This window comes from Carassius auratus, unplaced genomic scaffold (assembly GCF_003368295.1).
Source record: "Carassius auratus strain Wakin unplaced genomic scaffold, ASM336829v1 scaf_tig00045289, whole genome shotgun sequence".
Taxonomy (NCBI): domain Eukaryota; kingdom Metazoa; phylum Chordata; class Actinopteri; order Cypriniformes; family Cyprinidae; genus Carassius; species Carassius auratus.
The window spans coordinates 159-21,168 of NW_020526894.1; the positions used below are offsets into that span (position 1 = coordinate 159).

At 37.4% G+C, this 21,010-nt stretch overlaps 1 pseudogene; it reads right to left on the reverse strand.

Moving 5' to 3' along the window:
• Positions 1 to 551: 551 nt before the first annotated feature.
• Positions 552 to 14,599, reverse strand: LOC113087828 (probable E3 ubiquitin-protein ligase RNF144A-B; annotated as a pseudogene).
• Positions 14,600 to 21,010: the final 6,411 nt, after the last annotated feature.

Consider the following 21,010-nt stretch of genomic DNA (forward strand, 5'->3'; position numbering starts at 1 on the left):
TCCAATCAACTTTCTGTTAACATGATCGGATACAGCACTCTGTCAATAGCCAACTTCTTTGGCAATGAATGTTTGGCTTTCCCTCCTTGTGAAGGGTGTCAATTATTGTCTTCTGGACAACTGTAAGATCAGCAGTCTTCCCCATGATTGTTTAGCCTAGTGAACCAAACGGAGAGATCATTTTGAAGGCTCAGGAAACCTTTGCAGGTGTTTTGAGTTGATTAGCTGACTGCCATGTCACCATATTCAATTTTTTTGAGATTGTGAATGGGTGGGCTTTTGTTAAATGTGAGCCAAAATCATCACAATTAAACGAACCAAAGACTTAAACTACTTCAGTCTGTGTGCACTGAATTTATTTAATACACCAGTTTCACAATTTGAGTTGAATTACTGAAATAAATGAACTTTTTCACGACATTCTAATTTATTGAGATGCACCTGTAGTCTTCAGTGTCACATGATCCTTCAGAAATTCTAATATGCTGATTTGATGCTTAAGAAACATTTCTGATCATCAGTGCTTAAAAAAAAAAAAAACACTAGTGGAATTCTTTGATCAGTAGAAAGTTTAAGAAGAGCATGCATTGAAACAGAAAGAAGATTTCTGCTGTGAATGCTACATGATTTGACACTGAGGATTTAAAGTACACTAGTGCAAGTACCCGTTTTCCCCAAGCAGAAAGGTGGTAATTGGCAGGCTCTCCTGACACGCCTGGCCGCTGTGGCAGTCTGCCCTGCAGGCGGAGCAGAAACGCAGACTGCACTGAGGGCACTGCACCGGCTGTGGGAGCTGCACCTCTGATTCATTCAGCTGGCACACAGCTTGACAGGAGGACGATGGGCACCAGGTCCGACAAGGATCCAGAAGCACCTCTGCAAAGAAAAACCAACAGCGTATTTGAAATTATGACCCATTTTATTTGATCTACGACTTCAGACATCTACATTCCCAGCTTGACAATTGGAATCAGCTTTTGTTTTGAGATAAAAGAGGTTGATGTATGAACGCATACTCCTAGTCTGTATGATGTAAGAACTTCCTCCCTATGGAAAAAGACTATGCTGCAAAAAAGCTCATTCTGAATGAAACATTTAACAATGTCCTGATCACTTTATGTTGCACTATTCTGTGTAAATGTTTTATGAATGTGTCAAATTTTGATGCAGGCTTTTCAAAGAGGTTGCTTTTATAATATAGACATGACAAAACTCACAGACCCATCTTATTGGAACAAAGCATTATTCTTTCTAAATACAATGCATTTCTTAAAGTCACAGTATATAAAAAAATAAGAATAAATAAAAACACTCAAAAACAACTTTTATGTCAAGGGGGTAGGACTGGGCGTTCATTATCGAACACGATTCATTCTGCAATAATGAACGAAATATTGCGTAGCCAATCAGTGATCTACAGTTCTGTCCTATTTAGTGCCCTCTCCATTTGAAAGCAGGTGAGGCGATTTAGCAGTAATCAGGGAACCAGATTTACTGACTAGATGCGCATGATCATATCGTTAGATATCGCCCTGCCCCTACAAGGTGTTCATACACATGAATTGAAATGTGCTTAAAAAGTTAAACCAGATTAATGTACTTCATGAATCTCTCAGGAAAACCTCACCTCGCTCAAACTGGAGTCTCTTATAACGTTGCATGACTTCGCTAGCCACCATAAACTCAATCTACATTAGAGAAAGAGTATATGAGCAAGATTGAACAAGCGAATGAGCAAGAGCTTGTTGTAACTTTGACTAAAGCACAATTATTACTAGTCCCCTGGCAAAAATGACAAATTTTAAGTACGCTTTACCTCGTTTTCCCAGCAAATGTCCCCTGTTTGGGCAGGCAGAGTCTGGACAGCTAATAGCAGTTTCAAGGCCCTCTTTAATGAGGAGTTCAACATATTGCTTCAAACACTGTAAGAGACAGATTCTTATTTTTTTTTTAATCTTTGAAAAAATAATGAGACAAACTGCTGCCTGTGGTTGTTTCCACCACAAACGCTCTGTTTAATTGTAGTCAAGCCACATCAGACTGTCACAGCATTCTGCTGAGACAACATTCCAAGAGCTGCTTGTAGAGAACAAGCCAGTATGGCCAATATCAAGATTCAAGAAGCTAACAACTGTCAAAGCACTAGTATAGAACTATTATGTACACATACCTCAATTTATAGTATTCTACATCTAGAATAAAAAAACTCTATCTATCTATCTATCTATCTATCTACCTATCTATCTATATAATGAAAAATAGGAACTAAGGCAGGTCACAAACAGTATTTATGGGCTGGCTCCTGTATATTCAGTGCCTGTTACATTACTGCTGTATTCCCACTTGTGAAAAGGCTGTCTTACAATTTGTTGTGTTAGTCTGGAATACACACACTAATGTGGCCTATGAAGACACAGTCCTTACCAGACTGCAAAATATGCACTGGCACTGGGAGATGGTGGTCATCTGTTCCAGGGGAAACTCTCCCAGGCACAGTTTACAGGACAGAAGGGGCGCCAGGTCCACGTCCCAGCTGGGTTCATAGCGAGAGCTGCTCATGGTATGCGGATCTGGGACACTAAAAGACAGAAATGATAAAAACAGCTGAAGCAGTCAATAAATATACTTTTATTTTAATAAATTAAAACAAAATACTGCAAAATATAATCAATAATTCTAAATGCAACAGTTGAATTTAGACAACACTACCAGTGTACGTTTAGTACAATATATTTACTACAGTATTGAATAATATTTTTTTAAATAATATTTTCAGCTTTAATTTTTTGCATTTATTATAATTTGTTTTGGATCTAACATTTATTTTTAATATTTTCCCTAGCTTTAATTTTTTCTTTTTCAGTTTTAGTTATTTTATTTCCTCAAACTTATTTCAGTTAGTTGCTATGTTTAACTTTTTAATCTAATATCTATAGGTCTATTTATTTTACAGTACTTCAGTTTTTTTTCTCCAATTACTGAAAATATTTAATAGTTTTTGTTTAAATTTAAAATTACACTGATCAGAGCAATACAATTAACATCAAGTAAAATAAATAATTTGCTAAATAAAATCTCTGAAAACAGCATTTAAAAACAGTGTCTTTAAAGATTAACTTTAAGTGAGCATTGACAATAAAGTCATCTTTGTAATAAAGGTAAAAATAGTGGGGGGTCGTCAGACACTTCCTCTTTAACTATGACTGGATACAAACATTTGTATCCATTAAAACATTAAAATGTTTTGGTCTGCCACAAGAGTTTTCCCTTCAGAGATCTTCTGCTGTTTGCCAAGGGCTTGTTCAATCAGTCAATGGCAAGTATGTCAATATCCCTCAGTACTGCTGCCAGGCAACCCAAAGAAAACTAATGACCGTCTCTACTGGAGAGCCCTACAGAACAGACTCCCTCAGAGAGTACAGGCTACACAGCGCAGCCTGCTAAAAAACAAACAGACTTCTGCAAAACACACTGTATGCGTGAACTTTCAAAAGCACCTTCACAATATGCTACAACAAAACTTTTGCACTAAAAAGTAATGTGATTCACCACATCACATGCTGAAGGAATTAATTGTTGAGGAACATTCAGATGGTCTAGTTCCCCACAGCAGATCTCTGTGTAGGTGGAGACAGATGGAGACTCATGTGTTTGCGCCTGCAGTATCTCATTGTGTTGTGGTGGGAATAGTCGACAGCCCAAACAGCAAAGGGCTCTCAGCAGGCTGTGCGTCTCTCTGTTTGAGCCTTTCACCTCCGTCACACACCCACACAGCCTTACCCAGACAAAGTAACTCACATGTCGTATGTAAAGCCACGTGTATGGGATGAGAGTATTCTGTTCTTTATGACTGTCGGCTGTCGGATACAATCCTGGTGAGACATTGGGTAAAAGCCAAGGCAGACTGTGGTACATCAGTGTTTTATGTTGGACTGATTGTATGATGTACATCTTAGGACAGTGCTGATGTGGTAATCACAGCACTTTCTTACATCCTCACCTTAAAATGGTACCACACAAATCAGGAAAATGAAATTTTGTAGAATATATGGGTCTATCATTGACGAGGCAGTGTCGATAATGTGAAGGGACTTCTTTCTATGACAAACACACTGCATCAGACGTCAGCACTTGATGTGCACCTAATTGGTTCTTCATTTTGCAGTTGTCATAAGAGCAGTTACACTGCAGGACTGCAAACCAACTTCACTGGATGCCCATATACATCACAGCAGCAATTAGATGCCTCTCATTGTGAAGGCAACAATAAATGATAAAAGCCATCAAGGTTTGCCCTACTATGAAAGAAATCTTTCAAAATGACCAAAATTTGTCTCGAACATCAAAATGGTAGCCACATTCGTGCAGTATAGCCTTACATCAAATCTCATCAGGAACAACTATATTATATTAGTGCGAGGTAGGGCTAGGCGATATGGCCTAAAAATAAAATCTCAGATTTTATTATTTTTTTTATTCGATTTCCGATTTTTTTTCTGATTTTCCCCCCAACTTACAAATGGCAGACAACTTAAAGCAAATTTTGCTTTTATTTAATCAAAAGCAAGACAAATGTAACCCCCATTTTCACATTCGGCTGGAAGTCTCGGTTTCAGGTGTTGGAATAGGTTTGTGGTGCTGCTGCCTTTGACTGCGATGGGCTTTAGGCAAATGTTGCAGCGTGGGGTCTCTTGCTCCACATCTGTCGCAGCAAACCCATACCAGTTCCAAACAACAGATGATTTTATTCCTTTCTTGGGAACAAACTTCCAACTCTCACCGGTAGCCATGTTGTCGTTTGCTGTTTCGTGTGTGCTATGATGTTGTTGTTGTCTCTTGCCATACTGCCATGTTAAACTAAGGCCGGTGACACACTGGCTGCGTGACGTCTCTGCTGCGTGTCAGGAGCGTGGCGGCTGCCTCGCGTTTTCTGTGTCTTTACACACCAGAAGCGTGCCTGACGCGGCGCTGGCCACTGCTGCTGCTGTAGGTGACATAGAGGGAGGCCGTCAACAGACCAGACTCTTGTCTTCATGACAACAATATCAACTTTTTTTTTACACACCTACACCTACGCCTACTGATAAAGGACACTGTCAACAGTATTGACGGCAAAATAGACTACGTTTGACAGTTGCAATATTTGAAAATTGATCATTATTTATTTATTTATTTTTAATTACATTTATATCTGAATTTATGCCAACCTATAGACTTTCAAATATCAAAATGTCATGAATTAATATGTATTTGTGTACAAAATGACATATAAACTTATTTTCCTAGTATATTTTGCCTGGAAACGCTTCCAACACGCGCGTGTCGCGTGAAAAATAGGCGTCGGTTCTATTTCTAGCATGCACGCGTTTTCCGTGCGTCTCACGCAGGCAGTCTGCAAGCTCTAACCTGTTAACATGGGAGCAGAATCAAAAACAGACACGCTACGCTGCTGAGACGCTTGCGCCACGCATCCAGTGTGTAGCCGTCATAATGCTACGGAAGCTCCGGGGAGCCAAAAATGCGCCATTACAAAAACTTGATTTACTTATTTTTTAAATCGCCCATAACAAAAAATTTGAATTAATTAATTCAATCTATTTTTCGCCCAGGCCTAGTGCGAGGGCTGGGCAATAAGGTTATCCAATGGCCAGACAAGTTTCAATCTCTCCTCTCCAGCAACTTGTTGTCACTCACATGAAACAATCATCCATCAATGGCCACTTTCTACAATCCAATAAATTCCCAATGGATGAGTTCAAGTCCCCCCCTATATATATTTTATTCTGATTTAATGAACCGTGGATATATACAGCCACAATAAACTAGAAAATTTATTAATCTAAAGCAGCCTCTGAAATGATATGCAGCAAATATCTGTCAACTAAATAACAATAGGACTCTGAAAAAGCACTCTTCCAAAGATCTAACCACTCAAACAGCAGATTCAAATACAAACAACTAGAACAAATTAAATTAGGAACAAATTACCAGAAACAAAGAGGTCCACCACACCCAAAATCAAAGGGGAAATTCGAAGGCATGAAAGAAGGCCTATAAACCTCCATTGTGCATTCATCTAGACAGCGACTAACCACATCTGGAGCTCTTCCTCTATAGGTCAGAAGGGAAGGTCATGAAAACCCTATATAACTGGGGCACACACAGCGGTTTGGCACAATGAACCCCTCATAGGGTCCAAGATGAGGACAAAGAGTGGCCAACAGTTTGGCACAGTAATTGAACTTTTCTATACAAAGACAGAGGTTAATAGCCTGAACTAGCTGACAGCTGTTAAGCACGTTTTCTTGTAGTGAGTGCACTAAAAGGCACTCACAGATCACTTAATAAAGAAACTGGTTTCGCTCAGTTTTGCAAAAACATTGAGAGATGCCAATAGAGCTTTCATCTAAGCTTTTAGAAAACAATATGAGTAAAATTATATAACAAATGATAAAGGTCTTACATAAGATATATTTTTAATTTTATCTAGGTTAAAGCCAAATTAAGCTGTTCTCAACTGTCGCTCCAACTGTCTCTTGTGAGCAGGGTAAAAACAGTTTGGCTACAGTCTAGACCTTTGATAGAAACATAAAAAAAAAAAAAAAACATTATCCACCATTAATGAAAACAATGTAAGGATAAACTCAAAGCATCAGTATTTTTTATTAATAAAGACAATAAAAAAACTTATTTAAAAAGCACATTTTACATTAACTCACCCAGTTTTATATCAAACTTTTAAAAGGTGCTGAAACCATTTACAGCTTCACTTTAAATAAGCCTGACAGTGCTCAGAACACACATGCTTTTGGAAGGTCTTCCAACTTGTGTGAGTAACAAAACTGAAATCCCTGAGCAACCTAATTGCTTAATTGGATTACATTACGAAGGAGGAGTATGTGAACACTTAAGCATAACTGCGTGAGTCAGACTGCTGCTTAGAGAAAGACAGTGATTGAGACAGAAAAAGAGAGTTTTTGCATTCACAGTAATTTGATAAATAACACCTTGATAAAAAAAAAAGGCCTTTCATGAACTTTGCTGACCCGAAACCTGGTTCCTGTCAAGAAAATAAAATATAGCTAATGTTCTCAGTCACTGTATTTGGAGCAGTTTTCTACAGTTCCCTCCAAAGTTAGCACTTTGACTCACTATCATGTTGTTTCATTTTAAAGGGATCATATAATGTTGCTAAAAAGAACATTATTTGGTGTAATGAAATGTATTTATGCAGTTTAAGGTTCAAAAAACAAATTTTCCACATTCTTGTTCCTCCTTTATGCCCTGCCTTTCTGAAACGCGTAGATTTTTAAAAAGCTCATTGTTCTGAAAAGCAAGGTAAACACTGATTGGCCAGCTATCCAGTGCACAGTGATTGGCCGAATGCCTCAACCGCAGAAATTTTACACCCCTTAACATACTGTCATGCTGCATCCCGATCAGAACACCGGCGCGTCAAGAAAAAAAAACATTAAAACCCATTATAAAAAAGGCATTTGTAGCATCCAGCCAACATTTGGTCGGCGTTATGCAAATCTTCCCACATCGTGATGCATACATGTAGGGGCGTGTTTGAACGAGGCATTTTAGGGGGCGTGGACGAGTCTTAACTTTTAAAAAGTATATCTCTTTGGCTTTGAGACTTCAGTCTTTGCAACTTTAGGGATCATATCTATTCACAAAAAGCTTGTAACACTCCAAAGAGAAAGGAAAACTTGAAATTGCATCATATGGCCCCTTTAAAGTGATTTTCTAATCTTGAGGGCTCTTCATACTTGCACACAAATTGAACAACTGAATTGAATTTGAGAACTGAATCAATGAGACTCATGAATAAATCATTCAGACTGCTTTTGTGAACAGGATCAAATGATCCACTAATGAAATCTGAATCAAAACAACCATTCATTTTTAGTGAATAAACATCTCAGTTGTGGTACATGACATCATGGTATGACTTCCAAAGATATATAGCAAACAGCACACTAGTTAAATAAGCCATTTATATGTTGTTTTTATTCCCATTTCAAAGATTGGCAACACCAGTCCTTGTTGATTTTTTATGTTAAGACCAACATGAGTCATGACAGTAAGTACATGCTGGCAATTTTCACTTTCGTTGAACAGTTTATCCCTTCAAATTGTTAAATAATATATAAATAATAATAAATAAAATAATAGTTAATTATAAAATCATAAAAGGTTTGGATTAAAACAGAATTTTCCTGCTGTCTATTCCCATATGGTCACACTTAGGAAAAAAGATTCACAAAATAAGCACATGTATCCTCATTTAGAACAGTGTGGTCTGAAATAATCTCTGCAAGGCAGTGTGCAGGTCAGGAGGAGCGGACAGTGTTCCTGCCAAGCACAGGATGTGAGCTCTACCCAAGGAAACAGCAACACTTCCTGTTTTTGCCATACGCATGCCAGCATAATTATGACTAGGAGAGCCCAGACTTATGCTCTGCAAGACTAATAACTGGTGTAACAGTACAAGTACTGTACATGCAGAATAAGTTTTGAATGCCAAAAAAGCCTTTCTACATCCAAAATGTGCCAAATTATGATTGTGATCATTCACCTAAATAATTGTATTTTCTCTTAATTTGCAGAAAGTTCTGAATTAAACATTTTTTCTTTTCTCTCAAAAGATTAAGGGAATTATACTGTTGACACTGAAAGGAAATCTTGATCAAAATATGCAGAAACCAACAGCCATGCATTATTCAAATAAAATGTTGTTTATATCACAGCGTAATTGAATCATTTAATGAGAATATGTGGGTAATAAGATCATGTCAGATAGAAGTCTAATCTCACAAACAAGGATTTGAGATCATTAGCAAAGCGTTAGTAAAGTGACAAATCGCAATGTGCACCAGAAATCAACCAGATGAATCTCTCGAGGGCTTGTTCCATTTTAGCGTAGACAACATGATCTAAAGAGGATTTAACAGATTATGTGATAGCTGGGATCAAAGGATTGTAGCAGTTAAAAATGCACACACTCATCATCTCTCATCCAACGGTGTCTGAGAAACTATAAACATATGTCTAAGCAATACAGAGAAATATGTAAGAGTTTGTCTTGGTGTATTCTCTGTTCTCATAAGTGTCTATATCAATACTTGATATGCTTCCAGAAGTTTTGAAAGTAGGTTGCTTTTTTACTTTTTGGTGAATTTGTAATCTCTGTTTTGAAGTCACTGGCCTGTGGCCTCATTAACTCGCAGATTAACCTACTTCACTGGGTTTCCTTCTACTGATCTGTTTACTGTACTTCAGATCCAGTGCCATTCATTGTTCTTTTGATGTCTGGAATTGTTTTGTTTTTTTGTTAATATTTGATTATAGTAGAAAAGCCACAATTCTGTGGCATGAACTTACAGTGAACCCAGAGTATCCAGAACATGTACTTAGAAGCTGTACCTGTACTGTATCTAGGACATGTGGTTTGTGAAGAAACTAAAATCATGAGTGAGCTGAAATTATTAATTAAATCATAAAAATGTAAAATATAAATGATACAAAAACACTAAATTAAATATTTCACTCGCTTACCTCAACCTTCTACATTGCGAGTAAATTACTCACATGTGCAACTAAATTTTCACTATGGGTGACTAAATTAGGTCTAACATTAGCCAATGGCTAATAAATTCTCAGATTTTACTTGCCAGTGTGTGAGTTGGAGGCTAAGTAAAAGTTTAGCATGGATATATTTTTACTCACCAAACACTGATTGAGAGCTTCAGAGTTTCACTCTCCATCAGTGATCTGTGATATTTTTCAGTTCATCTGAATGGATGCGCAGCGCACTTGTATTTGTGTATTTAACGTATCATAAACTCTAGTGTGAAGGTGCACACTTAGCCGTCGCTTTGTCTCACACACACGCAGAAAGAGAAAGAGAGAGAGAGAGAGAATTGATGCACCACATATAAATTATATTCTTTGTTGTATTTTCCTGTCAAAATAACGGTTTTCCTTTGGAATTCTTCAGCTTTTAAGAACTGTCGGATTTTCCGGTAGTGGGTGGAGCTGATGCATAAACAACAATCTCATTGGCTGGCGCTCACCTATTGTCGTCCCTGTATTGATTTCAGAAAATCAGTTTGAGCGAAAACATAATATTTCTTCATATTCATAAATCCAGTAGCTCATTAATCCCCAGTGCATTTTATATTGTTATTAATAGTAGAATTCGTATCATTATCTAATCACTATTTATGTTAGTTTTTTTCCAATATATCTTTTCCTTTTATTATAATTTTTTTTTTTACAGAAACACTGAATGACCAAAAAAGCACAACCACCAGTCCAATTAAAATGTTCAGTTAAAATTACTAATATGCTTTCAGTCATGGTATTAATTCTAATGACTAAAGTTATATCATTAAATAATACTTGATTAGCATATTATAATGACAGACTGATGCAAACAATGCACTTTCAGTTATTTACAAACAATATATATTATATATCAGTCTGGCGAGTAAACTAAAAAAAATTACTAGCCAATGGCGATTCAATTGCCAAGCTGTCCATAGAGGGTTGTTACCTGCATGTCATGTGACTTAATTAAAATCAGAAGACAATGAACATGTGAATGTGTTGTTAAGTTATTACATAAAATATACGCCTGTGAAGGAGTACAATCTGGTATTTTGCATATCTGTATTAGACATGTGAAAGTATTCGGTATTCGGTATGCACTGTATTGTTATCATGGGCACTTCTAAATACTGTGAATAATTATATATTACAAATTATTCAGAATTGGAATGCATTTTAAGAATCCTATTCCCATCAACTGGTCAAAATGCACAACACCGCTGTATGCTGCTTGAAAGAGTGTGCGCTCTGATGTAAACAAGCACGCATGAGAAGCACATGGAGAAACACGTGAGAGCTGCGCTGAATGAAAGCACATTCACTCTCTGACAGCAGATGGCACTAATTTGCAGATAAAAAGCAGCCTTCACTCTGGAAACCCCATAAATAAAGCAGCCACACTACATTCTAAAACGTATTTAAATAGCCATTCAAATTTGTGGATTTGCTATGGTGTTCATCACAGCGCCAAATACTTCTATATTTAGACTTAATAGGCCATTTATTTTCAAACTTTTTTTATTTTAATCTGGACTACAACATTGATTCTTTATTGTTTGTTCACACTTTACATTAGGGTTTCATTATTTAACATTAGTTAACATAAACTTCCAATTAAAAATTCTTCTGAACTTTCTTTAATATTAGGTACTCCAATATTTAATAACACGTTGCTAAAATCGAAAGTTGCAACTCTGTCATTTAATGAGCTAACATGAACTAAGAGTTGTAATTTTTTTTAAACAAAGATTAATAACTTCTTTAGCAGAAGCAGAAGTTTTTTCTGTATTGCTTTATTGTATTTAAATGTTCAGTTATTTTTGTTATAAAAAAAGTTACTTAACCTGTTATACTGTATTATGACCAATTTTTCAAAACAAAATTACAATACAGTGATAATAACGTATACTGCGTGATAAAAGCATGAGCAATTAATCTCAACAGGAAAAGTTGATACTGGCATTATATCCCTAATCTGTATGATATATTCATAACATTCTACTTTTAACCACAGCAAGACGGATAAAGATTGTGTTGCAAGTTAAAGCTCACATCTGTAAGAGGCAAATCTCTTTAATGAATCCACATACACTACGTGCAAATTCATGACTTTAATCTGAAACTGGATCTGTGTGACGACGGAGAGAGTTAAAATTTTCCTACAGTATGAACAAATCGCTTATGACATCTTGGACAGGTTCAAAAAGAAACATTATTCTTAGTCTTAAATGTGAATTTCCAACTTATTATATATGCTAAGATACATTAATGCTCATTTGATTGTGTCAATGTTTGACTGTGAATGTCCGTAGTGATTTAATCACACATACATTAATCATACATAAACAAACAGTTTATGTTGTATATGAAAATATAACACATAAGGTCCGGTGACTCCGGTACAATCCTCAAATGCCCTAAAATGATCTGACACCCCTGATGTGGGCTGATATTATGGTCCACTAGACATCAATACACCTCTCCTTCTGTAAAGTTGATCAGCATGTAGTGAGTCACCTCAGCCTCTTGTCCTCACTACGCTGAAGAGATGCTAAACAGCTCCCTGATCACAGATTTGAAAATTCATAAAGAACACATTAGTAGGCTAATTTATTTGGTCTGGCCTCAGTAACAACTCAACTACCTGTGCCGAGACATTAACAAATCCTTGATGTAACAGTTAAATTGTCTGTGCGTATAGAGCAGGAAGACTGAGAACTAGCAGGCACAGTTTGTTCCGGACATGGGAAGTCCCTGTGCATTTCATGAAAGGGACATTCAGAGCTGACCAGCTGTACTACGGCAGACACTAATGCCACTCTTTCATGCTCAGTCCGCTTCTGCAACGTCACACTCAGGTCAATCATCTTCCTTTCTCCTCATATTCATGTCTGAACGTCCCAATTTAGATTAAAGTCACCAATCTTCCCGTAATCCAAATTAATGCAAATTAATGAAGTCTCCAGTCACTTTTAATAATAGGTTTCTACACACTACATGTTAGACTTTTTGCCAATCAAAAGATATATATAGTTCAATATTCGAAACAAGCATGATCTGGGTCACTCTCAGATTGACCACAGACAATGCACTGAGGATAAAAAAAACTATCTAATTGAAAATTTGAAATGTTGCCAGTTGGCAAATAGAATAAATAATTTTAAGCTTTTTAAGTTTAAGGTTATGGTTAAGTTTAAAGGGATAGTCCACCCAAAAATCTAAATTCTGTCGTTCCAAACCTGTAAGACCTTCGTTCATCTTCAAAACACAAATTAAGATATTTTTGATGCATTCCGAGAGCTCTCTGACTCTTCATAGACAGCAAGGATCCTTACACGAGTGAGGCTTAGAAACGTTACAAGGAGATTGTTAAAATAATCCATGTGACATCAGTGGTTCAACTGTAATTTTACAAAGCTACGAGAAAACTTTTTATACACTGTTTTCGCTTTGATGTTAGCGTATCCGTGTACATACTTTCGCTACATTGCATATGTCCTTTACGTATGTGATACTGCACTATAAGTTGACGCAGAGAAGACGAATTGGTGAGTAAGGTCTTTATTTTTGTTTTCTTTGTCTACAAAAAGTGTTCTCGTAGCTTTGTAAAACTGCAGTTGAACCACTGATGTCACATGGATTATTTTAACAGTCTTCTTGCTAAGTTTCTGAACCTTGATCATGTTGATCCTTGATCCTTGCTGTCTATGGGAAGGAGAGAGCTCTCGGAATGCATCAAATAATTTGTAACCTGTGTTCCGAAGATAAACGAAGGAATTATGGTTTTGGGAATGACATTAAAGGTGAGTAATTATTAATGACAGAATTTTCATTTTTGGGTGAACTATTCCTTTAAGCTAAAGTTACGGACAGAAAAAAATAAAATAAAATAAAAAAATCTCATTCAAAATATTAATAAAATATAAAAGCTGAAAAAACTTTAGTTAATAAATAGCTAGGCCTATATACTGTATATACTGTAGGTTGGCTGTCAATACTGTCAGTCGGTTTGTTAAATATGCTTTTTGTCATATTATATTTATTTCCTTTTGCATTAAACATCCTGAATAAACAACCAATGTGGGAAGCATATTATTGCAATCAATCAACAGTAGCCTAGACTGTCAGGCATTATATAACAAACTATTAAAGCAACTCCCACAAACATTGTAAAAGGTCACGTTTTGACTGAGGGAAAGAGATGCACAAGATCTCATCTGTTTTCTGAGTGGACAAGCTGCCAGTAAACAATACTTAGGATTCCTAAAAGTACATTTCTAAAGTAAAATAGCATCCATATAAATGTCACTGTTCTTATTACAGTACACTGGTAGTCATATCTAGAGGGAAAGCCCTATAGGGTAATGTTGTTTTAAACTCCTAAATGACAAGTTTAAAATATAAGAGTTTCCCTGGATCATGTGGATCGGTTCAGCCTGACAACATCCTGAGATTTCCCAAACATCAGTGTACTCTACTCACATAATAAATGCAGTATATTACGTGTTTCAAAGAGACGGCGTCAAAAGCAGTTACCTTTTTAAACACAACATGCAAGGTGACATGCAACCAGAACTAATCACTGCTGTCATATCAGAATAGTTTGAACTGACAATGAATACGCCGCTCTACTCATTGTCATTGACTACATGCATCGCTTACCTTAGAATGAATCTATTAACGTTAGTTGTCAATCCGTTGCGAGAATATCATCAGCTCCGTGCACAGCTAAGCAAAATGTCTTCCTATTCGTCCACATTTGCCACATATAAATAAATAAAAAAATCAAAGCTCACAGAATCATAGCACATAAAAAGGCTAATATCAGAGAAGCGCTTTCTGCCCTATCTGACATCAGCTGGTCAGACAAGTCGCTGTATTTCTCTGGAGAGGCGCCATTTGACTGCGCATGGAGGCGCGCGGTTGCAGAGACGCGACGCTCGCGGGAGCCCTCTGCTGACGCGTCGCGGACAGTGCTGCCGGTGTACGGCAGACAAACGGGAACTGCCATCTGCTGGTGCTTGTCAGCAGCATCGCGCACAGAGCTGTCCTAATTTGACCTGATCATGAGACATTAGAACAGCACAGCACCACAAGCACACACACACACACACACACACACACACACGCACACACACACACACACACACACACACACACACACACACACACACACACACACACACACACACACACACACACACACAAACTGTCTTATTGTAAAGCATCTGTTTATTTATTACTAAAAATACTTAGTGTGGAGTGGAGTGGAGTTTGATCCAGGTCAAATTGAAATTACATTGACTGAATGTATCAAAAGTATGAGACAAAACTCCTACTGTTTTAGAATAAATAATAAAAGAAAAAAATAATAATAAATTGCTGCTGTCATACTTTTAATCGCATTAAAAAACAGTTTTTGTTTAAATAATATGTGTGTTTACTATGTATCTACTATTTATAATGTATATTATATGAATATATGTCATATTTATATATTCAACATATTTACAAATGATAGAAATTATGTGAATATACCGTACATATATGCATGTAAATACATGTAAATAATTTCTAAATATATACATGCATGTGTGTATTTATGTATATGTTATAAATATACACAGTAGCCTACGCAAACATATTTTATTTAAACAGAAACTTTTGTTTTGGATTTGATTAATCGAGATTAATTGTTTGAGAGCACTTAAACAAACACATAAATAAATAAAATAAAAAGACACAATGTCAGCACTGAATTCAATGTGAACTGAAATAAACAATATAATTTTTTACGTAAATATGAAATGTTATATATTATCTGTTTCTTTAATTATGGACACGTCCAATTCCAGAAGTTGATTGTTAATGTAAAACATTTATGTAGGTTCCATTCAAAATATGATTTAAATAGGCTTTACACATCTTTATTGGAAAGGAATTCAACAAAAAAATTTTTTACCGTGTTCACTGAACCATAAACAATTATTGCGCATGCACTTGTGAATCTGTCTTTAAGTCACTTACAGTTTGCAGGCAGTCAACATTTAAGGCCACAGTTAAGAAAATAATCCTTTTACGGAGTCTTAAAATGCTTCTCTGCTTGTCTTTTAAGTACCACTGTTGGCCACAAGGTGTCAGTGTGAGACTTTCAAACTCACAATACCGCATATGGCAACTTCACAAAAGATTTAATTCATTCTTCAATAAAAAAAGGGCACTTGACTGCACCGCGGAACATGTCAGGACATGTTACAGCATGTTATTCTTTAAGATGTTAGTTGTTTTGGAACTCTGGGTAATAATCTACAAGCAAATCCGATGTTTGGAAATTATATCCTGCAAAGCATGCATGCTGTAATTTACAGGATAGTGCTGAAGACAGAATCTAATTACACACTATGTAATTATGAATGCATTAAATTTTAATGCAAACTAATTGATAATGTGATTATAGTATGTCGAGCTGGATAAATCTAAAAGTATTTAACATATGAAGGCTTTTTATATATCAAACAGAGATATACAGATTTACTAAAGATCAGTGAAATATCATTTTGTGACATGTAAAATAGCCTTAACATCTAAATACTTATAATTTATTATTACTGGGTATATTCACAGTTACTGACAAGACAGCAGTGGAAGAAATGAGCTGTTAGGATAGAGAAAATATCAAGTGTGCAGCTTTCTTCGTGAAAAATGTTGGAAAGCTCAGCAGGTCATATTGCCTTGTGGTTTGGTGTTTACCTTTGCACTCCATGTAGCCCAGGGCCAAGTCACTATGGCAACTTCCTTGCACCAGGAAGGGAATAATTACAGTTTGGAATTCCAAATGGATGGTGTGCCTTGTAGAAGGTGATAGTTTTGTGCCTGTCATTCGGATACTGCAATATGTCTGACTAAGGAAAATGGTCACATATCGATCTGGTTCCTGCGGTGGCTTTCTGTGTTCATGTGCTGCAAATTAGTGGATTTGGAACACTGAAAGCTGCCATGTTTTATGTCATGAGAAGACAAATATGGGATTTTGTTCATTAGTCCAAGTCATATATCACTTTTTTAAGTAGCTGCATTTTTCCTCTTTGTCTCCAGAATGGCTTAGAGATAAATTCTCATATTTTTTAATGTTTCTGCTATGAAGGATCACTTTAATCTGTCAGCTTTTTTCAATGCATGTGATAAAGCCGTGAAAAGCACAGGCTCGATATTACAGAAATCCACTTCCAAAAGCAGTAAGTGTGAAAGATCACTGACGTCTGAAGCTGTTCTAGAAAATTGTTTGGTGAATATTTATGGGTGAAAGCAGTTGTTTCAATAGAGATCCACACGATCCAGAATTTTGAGTAAGGGTTAAGTCATAATTGTGAAATTATGTGGACAAAAAAGGTCTAATGTCTGTTGTCATCAGTGTAGTGATGTACGAAGCGCAGCTCAAACAGGAATCACTTTCTAGCCAAGCAGGTGTCTGTTAGTCAGTGCAGCGAATCTGTAAAATTGACAGATCCCACCACAGATTTCACATTCTTGGTCATGCAAATTCACTATTATTGACCAACAGAAAGCTGCTTGGTTTGATGGTGATTCTGTATGAGCTGTAATTTATAAATCACTTTATACACTTTAGCTGACATTTTTTGCCTGTGAATGCCTATTACAGGACAGCAAGATAACTTTATCAAATCAAGTCAAGCCACCTTTATTTCTATAGTGCTTTATGCAATACAGTTTCACAGAGATAAACAGGCAGTATAAAAGAATCAATTATAGAAACTAGAAGCAATGGAGTCAGTTCAGTTTCTGCACTCATCAGTGGGAAAATTATCATTTAATCAATATTTATAACCCAAATCAATATTTCATGCCATATTTCATATTTATTTGTAAAAATCAGAGTCCTGATCACCCTGTCCTGATTTATTTGGCACTAATGACTGATTGTACATATCCCTCACTTATGTATTTCAAACATTCGTACTAGGGGTGGTGAAAAAAATCGATTATTGATTAATCGCGAGTATGTTATGGACGAGTATGAATCGATTATTACATTTTCAAAAATCGATTTTTTTTTTTTTTTTTTTTTTTGCATTATTTTATTTTGTAAAAAAAATTGAAAAACCAGGAGCGAGCAACCAACCGAACCACCCAGCTCCATCTGGGCTCAAAGTGTGTGGATTTATTTTGGTTTTCATGGCAGGAGCTCTAACCCTCTTGGCGCCATGGTCGAGTTTACTCAACAAGATGCGGCACTGAATAAAACGGCCGATTTTGTCAAATAGGGTGTCAAATTTCACGCGACCTCCCCTGCACCAGATAGCAGACATAATACTTAATCTCTGACTCAAAAAAACGTAATGCTCCTTAACAAAATCTTCGAGAGCGCATTGAATCCAAGGGGCAAGGAACTCGACCGGAAGTTGAAGTCGGGTGGGGGCTGCCATCTTTTAGCAGAACTTCACTTGCGTTAGCATTCCCATTGACTCCCATTCATTTTGGCGTCACTTTGACAGCGAATAACTTTACATCTGAGGCGTTTAAAGACTCTGTTTGTCCATTATTTATTTCTAAAGATACACGACAATGTATAAAGGGCTCCATTACCTTCTATGTTACATTATGGCCCCGTATAAACAGTTTTTGTAAAAAATAGGCTAACGATTGCGTCATAACCACTCGGCTCTCTGTCGCATTACCGTACAGACAGGAGGAGAAGCTCGCAGGCAATTAACTTAATATGGCGTACTGGCGTTACATTTTAAAATACTATACAAAATAATTAATCAGAATACTTACTCCTGCTCACTCACGACAAAGAACTCCCCGCTCAAGCTCGCCGTCTCTGCAAGATTAACGATGGCAGTTTGCACACACAGCTACTAGAAGATTTACATCTGGCAGACAGGTTGCTGACGTCATCAAGCTTCGTTTGAGTCTGCGCGTCAGAAACGGAAGTGCTAAAAAACGCTAAAACTGGGCTTCATTTGTCTCAATTGAATTCCAATGGGGGTCGCTGTGTCCATTTCTTTTACTGTCTATGATTGAATCAGTGCGAAAAAAAGCGGAGCTAGTGTGAGAGTGAGCCATTTTATCTTACCAATGTTGTCAACGTCAGCGAGTATTGGCATTAGATTATTATTATTATCATTATTATTTTTATTATTATCTAATGGCATCAATAAAGCTTCAATAAACCCGCAATGAAGTGTTGGGACTTCTATTCGCGGACACTGATTCTGAAGGGGAATATCTGTATCCAGAAGATGACGGTGATATTGAAAGTGAAAGTACACCAAGCACAAACGGTGAATCCTTTGCCCAATGTAAATGGTCCTTTGCCAAATGTCAGAGGTGTGAACAATGTTTGCAGGGGTCGGAGTGTTCATTGCGAAATTAGCAGGCGTGTTAGTGTTGCGGGGACGAAGCGGGAGATTTTTTCCGCGCTAGACATGTATATTTGTCTTCTGACCGCACCTCTCCGCAATCGCGGTGACAGTATTGTAGTGGAAACTTTGTCTAATGCCTCTGCGTATGTTAGACGAGGTCGAAGTATTCATAGGACAGTTAGGAGGCAAGGTGGGGAGTCGCAATGACCCTGACAGTAGTCCGAGCTGTGCACACTCGGCGCGTGCGCGAGGCAGATCTGGCCGCGCTGCTCATAGCAGAGGCGATGTGACACGGGGCATAGATTTTGAACTAAAAAGGTCTTGTCTACTTGTGTTTGTGTGTCATATGAATAATATATATGTGCCCCATACATGGAATCAGAGTGCCTGCTGCATGTAGTAAACTGAAAATCCCAACCGCTACATGCATTCGGTTTGTTTCTACCATTTATTAGTAATGATTTACACAGTTTGTTTACTACTTACTGTTGTGAAATGGAAAATCAATAATCGTTAATCGAGAATCGTTAATAATCGAAAATCGACTGTAATCGAATCGGGACTTCAATAATCGTAATCGAATCGAATCGGGAAATCAGACAGATTAACCACCCCTAATTCGTACCTCTGTTCAACACTGACTGGATTCTTCAGTCGTCCTGACTCTGATATATTTCCTCAAAGAAGATGGAAGAGGGTTAGACAAGGGCTAGAGATGCAGGACATCCATGTCATATACCTGCTGACCCCCTTTTGTTTTGTTAGGCCCACCATGCCCATTACAATTTCATTACATGGAGTCGATTCATCTTTTTAAAAATCTTGATTAAATCTTCATGCTTCGGCTAACCGGAGGCACTGATCCATCTAGCTGTCTCCTCTGCTCCTGCTTTAACCTCTGGGTTTGTGTGCGCAGGGCCGTTCAGTCCGAAGAACCCCTTTGACACTAATTGAATTACTGGAAAGCCATGTGACCTCTTTATGTTATGGTCATTAGAGAAAATAGGAACTGATTTTGGATCACACATACAGTATTTGTGAAACTTTCCAACCGAAGTAGGACCTGAGGGTGAATTGCTGGGCCAAATCCAACACAAGAAGTCTCTTTTCATCTGAAAAGTCCTGATTACAGGACTGCAGTAGGGCAGAGACCGGCAGCTTGGATCTGTTATCCATCACCCAGTTTGACATCGGACCACCGCAGGCCATTCAATCCCAGCGTCTCTTTCCTCTTTCCTGCACCATAACCATACATCTCCCCCTCCCTTCTTTCTCCACCTGGTTTGAACTAATGAACCCCTGAGGTCAAGGGGTGCTGTTGATAGTCAGACAATGTCCAGATTATCCCTCTATCATTTCCCCCTCTAATTTTTGTACTTGTGCACCTTGATTAAACTAGGTGGCATTACCTCAACATTGTTGTCATAATACGAGTTTCATTTGAGCTCAGGCAGTGACTTCACTTCATCTGGCTGCGGTTTTCATCGGAGTTTATACCCAAAGCCCAAAGCCTTTATTTCCTGGAATAATTAATGACATAACCAGGAGCAGCCTTGTTATTTACTAGATGAACAGGGCAGGTGACAGACTCCTGGGGAGGGAATGAGAAGTCCGGTATGTGCGGATTTGTTACAAGCCGTAACACTTCTTTCCTCGGTCCAGCTGCAGTTCTTTTCCCAGCGGAAACCAACCGGACTGTGTCCATCACTTCAGGTGGATGTGATTCCATTAACAGCTGTAAGACTAATGCCTTGCTCTCCCTGCAGACTGGTGGTGTTGTATATGAGCCCTACATCGGCTCCCGTAGGCCCCGGAGATCCTTTAAACACCAGAATCTGGATTTATCAGAAAAAGTCTAGACTCCAAGGGGAGTGGCTTACACAATACACACAAAGACTAGTGAATGGATTTGAGAAACAAAGGCAAATATGTTTATTACTGTAACTAACATAGACAAAGATGAATAAAAGAAGAAACACATACTTAATGCATGAACCAATAAATTG